Source organism: Phalacrocorax carbo, unplaced genomic scaffold (assembly GCF_963921805.1).
Source record: "Phalacrocorax carbo unplaced genomic scaffold, bPhaCar2.1 SCAFFOLD_38, whole genome shotgun sequence".
Lineage (NCBI taxonomy): Eukaryota > Metazoa > Chordata > Aves > Suliformes > Phalacrocoracidae > Phalacrocorax > Phalacrocorax carbo.
Window position 1 is genome coordinate 515583 of NW_026990518.1, and position 14047 is coordinate 529629.

General features: G+C 52.4%; 1 long non-coding RNA gene across 1 annotated transcript; it reads left to right on the forward strand.

Annotated features, from left to right (window-relative positions):
• The first annotated feature begins 10315 nt into the window (after window positions 1-10315).
• LOC135311392 (uncharacterized) lies at window positions 10316-13604 on the forward strand. The gene is made up of 3 exons (XR_010371045.1): window positions 10316-10464; window positions 12920-13025; window positions 13378-13604. It is a non-coding gene; the product is annotated as an uncharacterized LOC135311392 (long non-coding RNA).
• The last annotated feature ends 443 nt before the right edge of the window (window positions 13605-14047 follow it).

Consider the following 14047-nt stretch of genomic DNA (forward strand, 5'->3'; position numbering starts at 1 on the left):
TTCCCCCCTTTGGAAGTTTTGAAATAATCATTTTCTCAATACTTCCATCCTAGATCAATAATATTCCACTATGTCAGTTCAGTGTTTGGTTCATCTTCTCAAAGTTTTCACTTGATTGTGGTCTCTAGGGCATATGCAGGTTCCATTTTATACCCAAAATTTTATTAATTTGTTGAACTACCTCTGCAAAAAAATGTGGTCCTCTCCCAGAGGACATTCCTGTTGGCACTCTAAATCTTGGTATTATTTCTTTCAGCAACATTTTAACTACTACTCTAGCTTTGTTGGTGCAGCACGAGAAAGCTTCTGGCCAACTAGAAAATTTGTCCATCATCACTAACAAATACTGCTATATCTATTTTGTCTGGGTAACTCAGAGAACTTAATTTGCTAATAATTTCCGGGAGAATTTTTTGTTTTGTTACTCCTAAAGGTGGTTTCCTTTGGTTCAGGGGATTATTTCTAGGACAGATTGGACACTTAGCTACCATGGGTTTAATTATTCTTGTCATGCCTACACACGCTACAGATGCTTTTAAACTCAAAACCGTAGCATCTACACCCTAATGTGTTTGCTCATGCTTTTCTTTTGCAAGTTCTGTCATAACTTGTGGGGTTGTTATTATTATTACTTGTTTTTCTGGTGTTACCTACCATCTCTCTGTGTTTTGTGATGCTTCCAATTGTTCTGCTAATTGCTCATCCAATTTATTATAATAATCTCGGTTTCAACTTTGGAATTCCGATCTGTTTTACTGGTACTAGTGCAAGGATACCTTGCTCTGCAGTCCTCTTTGCAGCTTTATCTGTCAATCGTTTGCTTATGTTTACAGCCGTCTGGCCGAATCGATGAGCTTTGCAACGCTTTACCGCCACTTCTTTTGGTTTCTGCACGTCTTCCGGAAGTTGGAGAATGTCTTCTTTATGCTGTATCAATGATTCTTGGGCTGATGGCAGTCCTTTTTCCTTCCCAGTAGCTCCATGATCGTGGATCACACCAAATGCATGTTTGGAATCAGTCTAGATATTTATCCTTCGTCCTTCTGCCATTCGCAGAGCTCGCTTCAACGCTACCAATACTGCTTTCTGTGCTGAGGTGTTCGCAGGCAGCGCCCCTGACTCCATTCCCTCGGCGGTGATAACGACAGCATATCCGGCCATTCTCTTCTCGCCCAGAGCTGCTTCCATCTGTAAACAACTCCAGATCAGGATTTTCCCAGAGGTTTGTGTCTCAGGCCTGGTCTGCTGGAATAGACTTGTTCAATAGTTAGCAAGCGATCGTGTTCGAAATTGTCCGTAAGGTTTTCTGTTGTTAAAAACATACAGGATTCAGTATAGCAGTAGCCTTCGATTCCACATGGTCTTGTTCTAACAGAACAACTTGATATTTCAACATTCTGCTAAGGGATAGCCAACGACCCCCCTTTTGTTCTAAAACAGTCACCGCTATGTGCGGGACACATACTGTCATCTTTTGTCCCATTGTTAACTTTGGGGCTTCCTGGATCGGCAGCGCTGCTGTTGCTACTGCCCGTAAACATCCAGGCCATCTTTTACTCACGTGGTCGAGTTGTTTGGAGAAGTAGCCCACGGGTCTCTTCCAGGTTCCCAGTCGCTGTGTCAGCACTCCAAGGGCTAAATGTTGTCTTTCGTGGACAAACAGCTCAAAAGGTTTAGCGAAATCGGGTAGGCCTAATGCAGGGGCCATCACTGAGGCTCTTTTCAGTTCTTTGAATGCCGTTTGGCATCCGGGCGTCCAGGTTAAATATTTATCCTTTGATTCTTTCAGTGCCTCGTATAATGGTTTTACATACAGTCTGTAGTTCAGAATCCAGAGCTGACGCTATTTCACTATTTTCAGAAAAGCTCTCAGTTCCTTCGGGCCGCAAGGTTCGGGAATTTGACAAATAGTTTCTTTCTTTTCACTTTCTAATTGTCTTTGTCTCTGAGATATTTCAAATCCTAAATAAATGGCTGCTTCTTCTCCTATTTGGGTTTTGTTTCTGGAAACTCCGCATCTTCCTTGGCCCAGAAAATTTAAAAATTTCAAAACATTATTCTTTACTTTCTGCCACTATCAGAATGTCGTCTGCATTCTGTAACAGTATGCCTCTCCCTGGGTTCTGTTTTTTCTATACATTTCTATATTTCTAATTTTTTTTCTTGCCAGCTGAGTCCCAAATATCGTAGGACTAATTTTAAATCCTTGTGGAAGTACGGTCCATGTTAGCTGTGTCTTTCATTCTGTGGTGGGGCTTTCCCATTCCAAAGCAAATAGGCTTTGACTTTTTATGCCTGGAGGTATGCAAAAGAAGGCATCCTTCAAATCTAGTACAGTAAACCATTTATGCTCCTCCTTTAAAAGAGGTCAGTAAAGTGTATGGATTAGCTACTACCGGATGTAGATCTTGGACCACCTGAGATATAGCCCTTAAATCGTGAACCAGCTAATACTCTTTGCCTCTAGATTTCTTTACTGGCGGCACAGGAGTACTATATTCTGATTCACATTCTATTAAGAGCTCACATTCTGAAAAAAATTTATAATTAACTTCTCTAATCCTTTTCGAGCCTCTCGCTTAATACGGTATTGTTTTTGTCTTACCGGCTTGGCTCCAGGCTTTAAGGTTACTTTTACCGGCTCTGCCCGCTTAGGTCGCTCCGGAGCTCCGCTCGCTCAAACCAAAGGAATTACTACGTTTTCCACTTCTTCGGGAACCTGTTCCTCCCTGGAGGAATCCTGTAACATAAACGCTCTCGCCTCTGTGGCTTTTGATTCTGTTCTGGTATTAGTAATTTAATCTCTCCATCTTTAAAAGTTACTTGAGCATCTAATTTACTTAATAGATCTCATCATAACAGAGGCAGTGGACATTCAGGCATATACAGAAACTGGTGAGTTGCCCATTGCTTCTCCAATTTAAACTTTAATGGCTCTAAGAAAGGCTAGTTTTTCTTTGCCCTGTCGCACTAACAACACCTACTGGCTTATGATCAACTTTCTCTTTACGTGTATTCAATACCAAAGAAGTGGCTCCCGTATCTACCAAAAATTCTATTTCTTCATTCCCTAGCTTCAGTGTAACCAGGTGTTCAGCTAGGGTTGATTCCTCTGGTCTCCTTCATGCCAAGCTACTTCAAGCATTTTACCCAGATCTCTGGATTCAGGTTCTTCTAGTTTCTGAAGGTTTTTTTACTCCCCCCCCCCCACCCCCCCCAATCTGGGGCTGATTGTCTTATGAATATAGAGACCGACTGAATTGCTTTTTCTGTGTTTTTCTGGGTTCAAATGAGTATATTTTCTGGTGGTCACCTTCAGTCTTTCCATAAAGGCTGAAGGGGACTCCTTTAATTCTTGTCTCACTTAATAAATGGGTCAAAATTTATGGCTTTTGGCATTGCATGTCTTACTCCAAATAAAATCTGTCTCTGACATCTAGTCAACATTCCCCTGGGTCCTGGCTGATTAGGGTCCCACTCGGGATTTGTAGATGGAAAATTCTTATTCGTTGTTCTCTGTAAATTCCTGTTAGCATGTGCTCCCTGCACCTGCCTTCTGGCTGTATTCAATACTATTTTCTTGTCAGTTCCATCAAGTGAAGTATCCAGTATCACAAGTAGAGCAACACTTCAAGTTCTCACCACATTTTCCTCTTTTCAGAAACATTGCTGTAGAATCCTGTGGACATATCTCACGCTGTTTCTGCCACGCTGGATGATTCCACAGTGTAAAGAACAAATCAACATATGCCACTTCTTCCCATTTGCCTTCCCTTTTTACAAAACAACATTAATTGCAAGATGGTATGATATTGCAATGTCTCCTGTTCTGGCCATTCGTGCCCACCTTCCAATTGATACGTTGGGCACCAATGATTGCAATATTCAATTAATGGTTTCCGAGTTAGTGGGTCATCACCCCCGATGTCTTTCCAGTGCTTCAAAGTACATCCCAAAGGTGTTCTCTGTGGGATAGGTTTCTTACTCAGAAATGCTCCCATCTCCCAGTCGACTAGCAGTTGTGATAGTGCACTATCACAAATAGTAGTCAGAGGGACTCCAACCCCCGTTAGAGGTCTCACTGGGAATCCGCCACTGGGATCTGTAGCCCCCTGCTAGATATCCCTGGAGACTTCAACCCCCTGTTGAAGACCCCCCTACCCTCGGGTCCCGCTCCACAGGCTTTCGCCTAGCAGAGACTTACCAGCCGAGGTACCTCTTGGCCCCAACCCTGCGTGGCTTTCGCCGCGCCTTACGGGCAGGCCTGTGGGACTCAAACCCACTATCCTGTCCTATGTGGGAAGCTAACGCCACATATTATTCTACCTAAGTTTCTTCTTAAACGAATGCCTTGTTTACTTCAGTCCAGGGGATCTTTCTCAGAATTCTCTGGCCTGGGGATCGGAAGCTCTCCCCAAGAATTCCTTGGGGCTGGCTGCAGGTCCCACGGTCCTGCGGATCCGTCGAGATTCAAAAGCAGGTTCCCATCTGGGGTGCCAAAACTGTTACCAAAAAACACGGTAAAATCGGAAATATCTATTCAACACCAATCTAGTATTAAAGAGCAGGCGTTCTTTATTCACGGCGCCAGATGCACGGGGGATCGCTCCTCCTGGCGTGCGTACCTCACACACCTTTCCCGTAGAATTTGTAGATCAAAATTTTACGTATTCATACATATTCATTATCGTCCTGTCTACTGATCGGTACAAACTGGCTCGTTCCGTATGTAAATCACTGCGCAGGCTCGGTGGTGGTCCGTGAGTCGGTGGTCGCGATCTCCCCCTGCCAGAATTGCCTTTTACCTTCTTGGCTCTTAATCTTGGCAGTCTTGGCTAGTTTTCTCAGTGCGCTACACGAAACCGCGTTTTGTCATCCTTTTCTGACAGAAGCACGTTGTCTGTTGTTCTGCTGACATTAACGATCGCCTAGGGACTAAAATGCAGATCGACAGATGCGCTGATTCGTACGCTCCGTGTTCCCGTAATGGAACACCGTCTCTGGTTGGTTGATTTCATCGCTTTGGTTACACCTGTTCCTGTTGTTCAGTTTCTTCTTTTTTGGCTTTGTGTGATTCTCTCTGTGATTCTGTTTTTCTCTGCCTCGCTTTTCCCAGCTCCCCGTCCCTCACTTTGAATACCCGTTATCCTTCACCAGCTCACTCTCCCTTGGTTGCCATCCCCGTTTCTGAGTTCCTCCTGCTTTGCCACGTAGCCCGTGACTTTTTTCTTAATCTCTCTCTGTCTGCCTCAACGCTCCCGCCGCGCTTTTTAGTTCGTCTGCTCTGCTCTGTACCCTGCTACTGTTACTTGCCTGCCTGAGTTCTTCTCTGTCCAGCTCCCTTTCCCTATTCTTGAATTCCTGTTCTTCCTGCACCCGCCGCTGTTCCCTGTGATCTCTGTCTCTCTCTGTCCAGCTCCCTGTCCCTAGGTTTTAATTCCTGCCTCTGCCCGCCATAGCCCGTCTAGATTTTTCTCTCGGCCTCTCTCTCTGTCCGGCTCCCCCTCTCTGTGTTCTAATTCCACGTTCTCTGTCACGTAGACCCGTGCTATTTGTTTGTCCTCATCTCTCTCTGTCCAGCTCCTTGCTGCTATGTTTTATTTCTTCCCTCTCTGTCTGTCTTTGTAGCCCATTGCCGTTGTGTGTTGTTTTTTTTTTTTTTCCTACTTGTTTCTTCATGTGTCTCTGTCTGCCTCCCAGTGCCTGATCTTTAATTCCTCCTTCCCTGTAGGCCGCTGTTCCTTTTTTCCATTCTACATTGTGTTCTCTTTGGTCTCCTGTTCTTATTCATCGATTCCCTCCTCGCCGCCCTGTGGCCTGTCCCCATTTTATTGTTGCGCCTCTCTCCCTCTCTCTGGCTTCTTGCCCCTGTTTTGAAAATTCCTCCCTCTCTTCTCTCTTCCCTGTTGGCCGTGTGATCTTCAGCCTTTCTCCATCTCTTTCTGCCCAGCTCTCTGTGTCTATTCATTAATTCTTCCCTCTCTGCCCTGTAGCCTGTAGCTTTTGTCCTTTCTCCATCTTGCTGTCTCTGGCTTCCCCGTGACCCTGTTTTAGAATTGTTTCTCTCTCCTTTCTGTACGCATTGCGATTCCTTTTGCTCCCCATCTCCCTTTGTTTTGGGTGTTTTTTTTTGTTGTTGTTTCTCTGGCTCCCTGTCCCTAATTCTTAATTCTCTGCCTTCTCGTGCTCTGTACCACGTAGCCCCATGGTTTGTTTTGTGGTGTTCCCTCCCCGGCCCCTTCCCTCCGTTGTTGGCTGTCTCGGCTCCCTGTCCCCGTGGCTTCATTCTTCCCTTTCTGCCCTGTTCTTGTCGCTTGTCTTGTCTGTCTCCATCGCGCTCGGTCCAGCTTCCTGCCCCTATTCTTCTTTCCTCCCTCGCTGTCGTGCTGCCTGCCCCAGGTTCTTTGTGCGTCTCCAGCCTGCTCCTCTTCCTTCTTTGTTGGTCTGTGTCCTGCTCTTCCCCCCTCTTTCTGCTGCCTCTCTTCCCCTCTCTCTGCTGCTTGTATCTCCACCTCCGTCAGGCTCCCTGTCCTTCTCTGGCCGTCCTGTTCCCTGCCTCGTGCCTTCTCACTACACGCACACACGCCCCCCCGCCCCCGTCCAGCTGGCTGCCGCTCTTCTCTTCTCTCTTCCTACTGTCCTGTGCCCTGCTCCTCACCTTTGGTGGCCTCCCCCTCTGCCCAGCAGCCTGTCGCTCCAGGAGCCAGGCGACGGACGGTCCCTTTCCTGCCAAACGCGGACAAGCGCGTGCCGTGGTTTAGCCCCAGCTGGCAACTCTGCACCAGGGAGCTGCTTGCTCGCTCCACCCTCAGTGGGCTGGGGGAGAGAGCTGGAAGGGTAAAAGTGAGAAAAATCATGGGCTGAGATCAAGACTGTTTAATAGGTAAAGCAAAAGCTGTGCGTGGAAGCAAAGCAAGGAATTAATTCACTCCTCCTTTTCGGCGGGCAGGTGTTGAGCCACCTCTGGGAAAGCAGGGCTCTGTCATGTGTCATGGTTACTTAGGGAGAGAAATGCCGTAGCCCCCCCCCCCCCCCCCCCCCCAAGGACTCCCCCTTCTTCCCCCAGCTGCGTGTGCTGAGCATGATGTCAAATGGTATGGAATATCCCTTTGGTCAGTTAGCTGGGAAAGCTTTCCCAGCTGTCCCAGCCTACTTGCTGGTGGGGCACTGAGAGAACCAGAAGAGGCCCTGACTGTGGAAGCAGTGCTCAGCAAGAACCAAAACATCTCTACATTATTAACGGTGTTTTGAGCATAAATCCAAAACGTATCCCTTCCTAGCTACTGTGGAGAAAATGAGCACTATCCCAGCCACCACCAGCTCCGTGCGGCTGCGGCAACGGCGGCCGAGGTGGCCTTGGGGCAGGGGGAGCGTTGGGGACCCTGAGCCACGAATCGCTCCTGGGACTTGTTACGTGCGCGCCTGCACCAACAGCTGCCCTCTCCTTTGGCCTGAGGGCTGCGTTTGCGCTCCCTTGGCGTGGGGCAAGGGGCTGTGATGGAGCCCGGGGAGGAGGTGGTGCACTGTGGGGGTGAGGGGAGGGGGCCCCCCGTTGCTGCTGCGCCTCAGCTGTGGGCGGGGTCTGGCTGGAGGAGCCCCAGGTGCGGGCAGTGGGGCTGGCGGTGCCGGCTCCTCCCTGGAAAAGGGGTGGTGCCCTGCTCCGGGGGGCCAGTGTGAGCCGAGGGCGGGGCGGAGCGGAGCTGTGGCCGAGCGTCAGCGGGCTGCGAGTGTAGCGAGGGAGGAGGTGAGCGGGGGCTGGGTGGGGGGCCGCTGCGTGCCGGGTCAAGCCCCGAGGAGGGCTGCGGCGGGGCAGCGGCGGGTCGGAGCGGGCGGTGGGGAGAGCGAGGCTGTGCTGAGGGCTCGGTGGGGCTTCCGGGTGCATCGGCGGGAGGGACGGTGCCCCGCAGGGTGAGAGAGCGGGGAGGGCGGGCTCGCGGCGTGGCGGGAGCTGTGGTGGTGCGTGTGGCGGCTGCCGGGCGGCCGTGTTGTGGCGCAGAGCATGGCGGGAGCTGTAGTCCTTGTGGCGGGGGGCTGCCGGGCGGCCGCGTTGTGGCGCAGAGCATGCCGGGAGCTGTAGTCCTTGTGGCGGGGGGCTGCCGGGCGGCCGTGTTGTGGCGCAGAGCATGCCGGGAGCTGTAGTCCTTGTGGCGGGGGGCTGCCGGGCGGCCGTGTTGTGGCGCAGAGCATGCCGGGAGCTGTAGTCCTTGTGGCGGGGGGCTGCCGGGCGGCCGTGTTGTGGCGCAGAGCATGCCGGGAGCTGTAGTCCTTGTGGCGGGGGGCTGCCGGGCGGCCATGTTGTGGCGCAGAGCATGCCGGGAGCTGTAGTCCTTGTGGCGGGGGGCTCCCGGGCGGCCGTGTTGTGGCGCAGAGCATGGCGGGAGCTGTAGTCCTTGCGGCGGGGGGCTGCCGGGCGGCCGTGTTGTGGCGCAGAGCATGCCGGGAGCTGTAGTCCTGGCGCAGTGGCTGCCGGCCCTGTCACGTGGCTCGCCGGGGCGCGGCGGGAGGCGCGGTGTTCCGGCGCTCGGGTGCCGGGCGGCCGTGCCGCGTACGGTAGGCGCGGTGTATTTTGGGGGTTGGATTCGTGTTGATTTCTGGGGGCTTCCAGGTGCGGCCGCTCCCCGAGAAGCGGTGAGTTCCCCGGGAGCTGACAGAAGGGAAGAGGGAAAGGAGGAGGACCTTTTCCCCCTGCCCAGGGCGCAGATGATGGCCGCCGCCTCCCCGGCTCACCGGAGCTCCCGCTCAGCCTCCCCTGGCCCCCCCCTTGCCCCGTGCGCCTGCCCCCAGCCCCGGCACCTCCCCTGAAGCGTGCTGCGTAGCCCTTGGCCGCCCCCAGGCCCTGTCGTGAAGGCAGCGAGCCGGCCCTCGAGCGCACTGGATTCCCCCTCGGCGCAGGGGCCCTTAGCAGTAGCGCGGGGAAGGGGCGGTGTGTCCAGAAGCCCCTGCGCAAGGAGGGGCTTTGGCCAGGGTCGATCGACGGTAATGACGGTCGCTGTTTCTTCTTTCCCTCTCCCAGAGACCGTGCTGAGGACGTGGTTGTCTGTCCTTCCCCCGGGGATGCCGTTGACTGCGGCCGTCTCAGGCTTGCGTGGCTTCTCTCTGCCCGGCGTTGCCATCCTCGCAGCGCGGGGGCGAAAAGGGACACACAGAGCCCTTCCCGGCTGTGGACAGGAGCTGCCTCGGCTGAAGCTGGAGACGCCAACGAAAGGTAAAGCAGAAGAAACTGAAGGCGCTCTGGCTGCCAGCTGCCTTCCTGCCGCAGGCAAGAGAGAGCCTGTCCCTGCAGGTGAGGGAGGGAGGATCCCCCTTCGTAGCCCGCAGCGGGCCAGGCCACCAACGTGCACCGCAGGGTCTGTACGCGTAACCGGGAGTTGGGTACGGGCGTGTAGTGCACGAGCGAGCTAGGCTATGTGCCTAGGAAGCCTCATCTCGTAAGAGCGGTAAGACACCCGTGTATCCTCTTTAGGTGGAGAACGGCCTAGAGTCTGGAGCTGCAGAAGAGGCAGGGCGGAGAGGAGGGGAAAGAAGCATCTGAACGGCTAAATTGTGCCAGCAGCGCTGAGAGCGAGAGTCGCGGTGAGTCCTGGGCCACTGGGGCCCCGTTGCCTCTCTTGTGCGTCCTGGGCCCTCCCTGTCTCTCCCCCCTGGCCCCCTCTCTTTCCTTACCTGCTGCAAAATTATTTTTAGGTTTTTTTTTTTGCGTCCCCCCGCCCCTTCTTTCTCCATCTCGCTCTGAGTGGCTCCCTGCCTCCCCGTCTTTTTGGTCCTCCCTCTCTCTGTCCTGTAGCCTGTGGCTACTTGTTCTTTCTCCGCCTCTCTCTGCCTGGCTCTGGCTCAGTTTTTTATTTTATATTTATGGAGAGAGCATCGGGCGTCCTCCTGTCTTTGCAGGGCTGACCCTGAGGAAGTGTGGTCCGTCGGTCGATAGCATGAATATATATATATTTTGTGGGTGCACAAATCCTTTTCAGAGTGTCAGAGGGTAAGGGTTTTGTTCTGTTCAGCGTAAACATTGTTCTGTTTGGTGTATTTGTCGAAGATGAGAGTTTAGTGGGGGAGGTAGTCAGCTCTCTGGCTGGTTTGAGGTGGGCTATACGTGTTTGTCGGTCACCTCTCACCTGCCAGTTGTTTTGAACTAGTTTTATCTGGTTTTCCTTGGGAGTCACAAGGGGTTTGGGGCTCCCCGGTGGCGGGTGCTGTGGCCAAAAGAGAGAGCAGGGTCACAGAGTGCCTCATATATGGGGCTGGCCTCGGCCATCTCCTGCACAAACTTCTGGTATGTAGCGATCGGGATTTGATTTCCTGAAGGAGAGGATGATGGAGCTCATCATAAGAGCATAATCATTTTCTCTTCCTTTGGCAGTACGGGCACCCGAGGGCCAGCCTGCTTTTGAGGAACAGCATGAGGATGTCGGTGTCGATGCTCAGCAGTGGAAGGAAGCTTCTTTTGGAGGCCAAGAAGATGAAGTGGAGTACTTATTTGTTGTGTTTGATTTTCATTGCGGGGATGGGGAGGGGTGGGACATGGAAAACGCGGTCCCAGGCAGGGGAGGTGTCTATGATGTGGGAGGCCGTGAGAGAGATCATGGACGCTGCTGGACAGGCGTTAGAACCCGTTGCTCAGGTTGGACGGACCCGGCAGAACCACTGCACCATCTTAAGTAACGCCTGCTCACATACTGAGATTTTGGTAGTTGCCCCCACATCCCCGTTGGCTTTTCCTCGTCGAGCTTGTATTTTGGCAAGAAGCGTCTCTCGTTAAGCGTTTGGGTCTAAGGGGTGTCCACGAGGCTACGTGGTGCCCATCCCCATGAGATTTTGTGACCATCAAGTGATATTCAGCATCCGTCTTATGCCCGTCTCCTGTAACTACTCTGCAGTTTTCACTTAAGGCTTGATAGCGCAGCGTTAGCTGAGGGCGGCATTTCCCGCGCTGGCCCCGCCACGCCGACGGCGTTTCCCCTGCCGGCCGCTGTCCGTTCCCTGTAACTGTGACTCTTGTCCTGGCAGAACCTTTGCCAAAGCCACCTTTGTGCTCCACAGCAGTCTGTTTTCTGTCTCGAGTATGTTTCTTTTCGGTATCGGCTACCCCAAAGCTGTGTACCGTTGGCTCAGGTCTCTCCGTGAGCTTCTGCGAGAAGAGAGAGCCTTCCTCTGTTTTTATCGATGCGTCTCCTGGGGTGGTTTTTTGTTGTCCTTTACAATTTAGTTTTGTCCCAGCTACTGAGGTGTTAATTTAGCTGCTTCGTACCGTTCCCGATACGCTTGTATATTTCCACGTTTCTTTTCATGTTTTTTGTCCTTTGAGACTGATTCAGTTCTGTTAAGGGACTGAGCGAGAGAGAGCGTTGAGGTGACTCCGAATGGTTGATGGTTTTACAGTAAATGATTTACTTTATAACCAGAGATAATTTTTGAGAAGGGGCTCTTAAAAGATTTCATTCTGCTTTGCCATTCTGCTGGCGTAGATGAGCCCCAGCCTTTCTTCGGGAGGCTCATTCTGCTCCTGGGCTTCTCTGGTACTGTTCCTTGAGTTGGTTGCAGGTTTTGAGCTGTCTAAGCTCTTTGGGTAGGTGTGTTTTGACATTTAGAGAGGGGGAGGTTTCTGGCTGAGGTAAGAGAGCAGTCAAAGTTGAGCAGCAGATATATATTAGGAAGTATACTTGTACGAGCTTTTGTTTTTCCTCGGGTCAGTAAGTTTGTGTTGGATGTTCAGGGGTAGCAAGATGGTCTAATAGTGTGTTTTGGATTGTTTGGTTTTGTGGGGGTGTTATGGTTTTGTCTGGGGTTTTTTTGGTGTTTTGTTTTTGTGTGTGGTAGGTTTTTTGTTTGGTTGGTTTTGCAGGAATTTTATGACTTGGCTGAGGGTAGAAGCGTATATTTTTCCCACCAGTTTTGCCTGTGTGTTGTGCAAGTTGTTGACGTTATCTCTCAATAGGACTGATGCTGAGATGCTGCGGTAGGGGTTAGGGTGAGCGTGTTGTATGCGTCTGTATGTGGAGCTCTAGCCTTCCTTCAGAAAGCAGCAGGGACGTAACGCATAGTGTGTGTCGGGTTACGGAACTGCTCGTCGCCTTTCTCGATCGCCCGCAGAGTACCACGTTGTCCCGAGAACCTTTGCAGCTTGCGGCAGGTCCCTCGTAGATTATAAGCATCGGGGCTTCTGTTATTTTGTGGGCCTGTAGAGAGCACGGAGTCTGCGGGAAGCCGGAAGGTGGGAGGTGCTCGCAGAGCGCGGGGCAGAGGTGGGAAGGGCAGCTCCCGAGGAGCGGCTGACAGAGGGGCTTTAGGGGTGCAAATACAGGGCGGGAGCTGTCGGGAAGGAGTGAGGTTCCTTCCCTGACAGTTCAGGAGGAGAGGAGGGGTTTTTGAAGTCTTGGTACCGGGGGATGGTTGGGAAAGGGGTGTTCAAGTGTTAGCTAATGGTCGCGTTCTGTGTGCAAGCAGCCTCCGGTAGCCCAGTCTCCTTCCCCGTATGTGTCAGCGCGGCCGCTCGAGCGTGCTGTCTGCCGAGAGGTTCTCCACGCGGCTGTTCACGGAGTCGCTCAGGAGTGAGTTACCTACAAAGGGAGAGTGTGTCACTACACCAGCCACGCCCGTTTGCTTCCCGTACTGCTTTTGGTGTTTGCCCTATCGGTGTAATTTTTGTGTGTTGCGTGGTTTGACTTTTTCTTGCACTTTAAGTCATAGGTCTAGGGTTAAGCAGGACGGTCGAGCGAGGCGTGGCAGCAAAGGCGAGCAGATGGCGTCGTGTGCTGTGACGGGGCGGGCTGTGCGGTCACTCGTCTGGGATTTCTGCCTTTGGGGTCTCTGTGTTGCCAAACAAGTCAGTCAAAACGATTTGTTAGTTTGTTTTGCGTGGTGAGCTCTTGCTTTTGGAAAGCAGTGTCTAATATCTGTGTGCCTCTCCGTATTTCCCCAGAAGTGGGCCCGGCATTGAAGGTGACAGTTCCCAGCCATCGGGGACGGACCGAGTATGCGAGCAGGCGCCTGACGCGGCCACTGACCCGGGAGGCACGGATCGGGAGGTGAGGGAGCCGTGTTGGCATGGTAGGGGAAAGGATGAGTCTGGAATGTGGCTGTTGGTGGAGATGCACGGCAGGGAGCTGGACACGGGCGGGAGGGGGCGAACAGAGCATCGTGAGAAGGTAGGTCAGCACGTGACAACGGAGGGGTCGTGCAGTGCGAGCACCTATGTGACTAGTTAACGAAGGGACTCACAAAACTACATGCAAAGCGGGATGTCTGCCCCCAGCTCGTCGGGCAAGGTGAGCGATGAACAGGAAACCGTAGCAGCGGTTATTTTTGAGGTGTGGAATTGTTTGTGAGCGGGCGGCCGCTTCCAGGCGCAGCGGTCACCTTGTCTCTCTGGTTCTCCAGGCGCCGTAGGTGGCGGCGGCCACGACATCCAGCCTCATTAGAGCGTGGGCGAGCGGAAGTTCACGGCGCTTCCGAGGAGGCTGTCGTTGCGGAAGTGGCCGGCGTTGAGTGGTGCGACGCTGAGTGATGGCACCGCACGTTTGGAGATGAAGAGTGTCCGTGTGACCGCAGCCCCATCCTACGTAGCCTGTGTGGCCTTTTTAAAGGATGGCTTTTGAGCCCCCGGATTTGGAAGCGAAGCTGAGGGGCCGATGCGGTCTTTGTGCAGGTGGCCGGTCGGTTGCGGGAAGCGCAGGGGGGGCAGGCAGGGGTTGTCAAATCAGTGGAGGGGACCGTTCAGAGACCGGACACGTTTGGGCCGAGAGAGGTTGTGTTGTCCTTTCTGCAAAACAGAAGCATCTGCCAGGCAGGGGAGTTCCTGCCTGTGCTTGTGCTGTTGTGTGGATTTTGTAGTCTGTCTTTGTTCCTTCCTGTACTCGGGTCTCGATGTGTCTGTTCTCCGTGCTGAGCAGGCACCTAGGTAGCAATATTGAGGGTTTTGCAAGCCCTGGCTCATCGGCATAATGGTAACCGAGAGCTTCCTTTCTCGCATTTTAAGTCTACTGCATAGATTTGTCTTGTGTCTTAAATATTAGACCTTTATAGAAGGTCATCTTTTTGCGGCGGTGGT